We start from the raw sequence: 3,475 nt of genomic DNA on the forward strand, positions 1-3,475 counted from the left end.
GGTTACGTATTGCTTCATCTGGCCTGAAGGCAGTGTTGGGGCTTCCAGCAGAAATTAAGCACCTCCTTGTTCATCCATGGCTTCTGATTGGGGTACGTTGTTATCTGTTTTTCTGATGTAACTTGCACTGTCAATGGTGGGTGTTGATGTAGAGATCAGTACAGAGGAGGTATAGATGTCAATATCCGCGCATGGGGGAGCCACAGGCAGCCTGAAACAAACATACTCCAGTCAGTGTGTTGGAAACCTGCCTAAGTAAAGAGTGCTGCTCCAGTTGGCCCTGCTGATGGGTCTCACTAGCCGGCTTAACACGGTTGATGAGGGGTGAATACTTGGGGGTGAGAAACAAAGAAAGGTGATCAGACTGTCCGAGGTGGGGGAGGGGGGTCGTGATGTAAGCTCCATCAATGTTTGAGTAAACATGATCCAAAGTTTTGTCTCCTCTGGTGTGGCAGGAAACATGCTTATGAAATTTGGGGAGCACTGTCTTTAATTTGCAGTGATTAAAATCACCTGCGACAATAAAAGCAGCCTCTGGGTGAGCAGTCTGTTTTTTACTAATGGCTGCATAAGGGGTCATCTGCTGACCCCTTATGACCCCTTCAATGCACCAAGACAGTGATATTAAAAGAGCACAATCTGTGCACACTTTACTAATAAAGTATAACATACTATGTGCAGGAAAACAGATGAACCCAGCATATGATCTTTAAATATAACTATCTGTTTTAATGCATAAGGCATGTTAAGCGTTTTATTTATTATGGGTTTCTAAAGGGAAGACAATGCTTAACGTGTAATGAAACTCATTGAGTTAATATTCTGGGCTCATCTGTGTAATAATCACATAAGCACTGAATATTTGCAACACTAATTTACGGTACTGCGGCAAGGGATTGGTGGGTATTGGCAGTGATTGGTCACATGTAAATACGGTTGCAGAAAGTGGATTAAAAGATTAAGTTTGTTTAGAACTCAATATTCTTCTCCTTATTTAAAACTGCATGCACTGTGCAGTAAAAGCAACAAACAAAGAATAAGACAATCTGCATGTCTCTTAGCAACACTTTCAGCATTTTAAAATGCCAAAAAACTGTTCACAAGCTCCCAAGCATTTAGTTGTCATTAGTTGAAATAAATATAAAAATACAGTGTGTTTGTGTCTGTCCACTGAATGTGACCCACAATCTCTGACTCAATTATGTGGCCATGGAAAAATGTATATTTACAATGAGAACAATTATACTTTGTTACTCAAATGTTTCCATCAAAGAAATGGATGGACTTCCACCAGCTTGTTGAACAGACTTTTATTTGGATATTCTGCAATATGACATCTAAAGCAGCAGCAAGCATCCAGCGGGTGACACTGTTTTTACTGTAATCATTTGTAGCAGAGGATGATCCTCCCTGAATGGCGGCGGCATCCCAGCAGCAACGCAGCATGACAATGCGTCACATTCTCTATAGAAAAGCACTTTTCATTTGTTTTCTGCTGATTATTTTCATTTTTCATATGTATTTTTCATCCCATTAATAATTCACTGAATGCTCTAAGAATCTCTGTTTTTTTTTCTCCTCAAATCTTCACGTCTCTTTCCAGGTTTGATTTTATCAGATGCTTTAAATGTTATTTTCTGATCTCCGTTATCAGTGTTTGCTGAAATATTTCTAAAGCAGGGAAATACAATATCTGTTATCTGTCAGAATGATGGAAATCATGAACTGGATTCAGATGTATTTTTGATAGTACAGACAAATATTACTGTGTTGATTTTGTGGTCTGGTTTGATACTCAAACACACGTCTCACCACTGTGTTTCTTCAAGCTCTTGTGAAGCTCAGAAAGAGATTTTATTGCTGCAGAATCTCTGTGCTTTAAACCAGTTCAGTCTCTGAGAAACACCTGAAAATAAAGAAAAAAAAGAAAAAGTTTAAAAACCATCAAAATCCTACAGACTTACATTGATGGAATGTTCAGATGAGCCATGACTATTCAAACTCAAACTGACTAAATTCAAATCTAAACTCCCACAATACCTTAAGACTCAATCAAGCCTAGAACATGCTAAATAATTCCAAAACATGCTAGCAATGTGATGATAATACCAAAGAGTATAGAAGACCAAGAGGCAATACTCTGATGCTTTTTGTGTAACAGTCACTAAGTGGCGCTTCAGTAGTGACTGCCGCCATTTTGGAGTGAAAATTCCAACTGAACAACAGCAGAGATGCACGGAAACAGACAGAATAACAACGATAGAGAGGTCAAAGTGGAATAAAAGAACGCAATGTTGGGCAATACACTGCAAAAACTATCAGTGTGACAGTAAAAATCTTGCCTTTCAGAGATCCTGACAGGTAATTATTCACAAAAGAGCAAAAATATTGTGTGTTTTTTTGTGGTGGGTAGTGGCTATATGTGCTGCTGATTTCTTTAAATGTTTTTAGTATTGTGTTTTGATTTGGTACTTTTAGTTTGTGCGTTTCCTAGCTATTGAGCACCTGCTAACTTTAATTGTTTTTAGTCTAAACTTTAAGCTCATGCAACTTTACACATTTAAAATTACTTACTATATTATTATTTACTATAACTCCACTAGGTCTGAAATTTGTTTTAATTCCCTCGAACACACTACAAACATGATGATCTAGATTAGAACATGATGCATTGCTGTATCTGTCATAATTAAACAATTTTGGAAAAAGTGGCTGTACGTGTTTTTTTTTTTGTTTACAGTCTTCCTTTTATTCTGTCATTAATGTAATTTCATATGTTGGTATTAATTCAGTGTTTATAATGCTAACACTTGAATTTAAAATATTTTCAACTGAAACTGACATGGTTTCTAGAGAGCAAATAAAATAAAATAAAGTCTATAAAATAAACTGTTAAAGGGTTTGAAGATCACTAGTCTAGTTATTGTTGTCATTTTTCGGTCTGTATTTCAGCTTTAATGTATGTTTTTTTAAACAAAGCAGCTGATGTTTGCCATAGTGAGGACAAGAAGCTAGTGGACTGCTGAGTCGCTTTCACTCCAGAATGGCGGAAGCGCAGGGCTGCTGCTGTTGCAATGGAACGTTCTATTGGCTTTCATTTCTTGCCAGTATAAGTTCTTTGATAATACTAGCAACTGCGTAGCGAGACCCTAGCAACCACCCTGTGTGCCCTAGCAATCACCCTGTGTGCCCTAGCAACAGTCTAGCAACCACCTCGTGTGCCCTAGCAACGGCATAGCAACCACCCCAAGTACCTTAGTAACCACATAGCATTGTTTAGCCCATTTTTTTTAAATCTGTCTGTCAAAAATTATTTTAAAATTACTAAACAAAAACTATTGTTTTCTTACTGAATGTGACTCTCTGTGTGTTTTCTAGTGTGGATCATGGAGAAGAATCCAGGATTACAGCAGGACTAAAGAAATGTACGTCCACACACACACACACACACACACACACACACTCATGTACGTTC

General features: G+C 37.8%; 1 long non-coding RNA gene across 1 annotated transcript in view; it reads left to right on the forward strand.

The window, feature by feature from the left end:
- LOC122141735 overlaps positions 1-3,448 on the forward strand; it is a 35,661-nt gene extending 32,213 nt beyond the window's left edge. The window contains exon 3 of the long non-coding RNA XR_006158050.1: positions 3,379-3,448. This is a non-coding gene — a long non-coding RNA (uncharacterized LOC122141735). The remainder of the gene's footprint in view (positions 1-3,378) is intronic.
- The last annotated feature ends 27 nt before the right edge of the window (positions 3,449-3,475 follow it).

This window comes from Cyprinus carpio, chromosome A4 (assembly GCF_018340385.1).
Source record: "Cyprinus carpio isolate SPL01 chromosome A4, ASM1834038v1, whole genome shotgun sequence".
In the NCBI taxonomy this organism is placed as follows: Eukaryota; Metazoa; Chordata; class Actinopteri; order Cypriniformes; family Cyprinidae; genus Cyprinus; species Cyprinus carpio.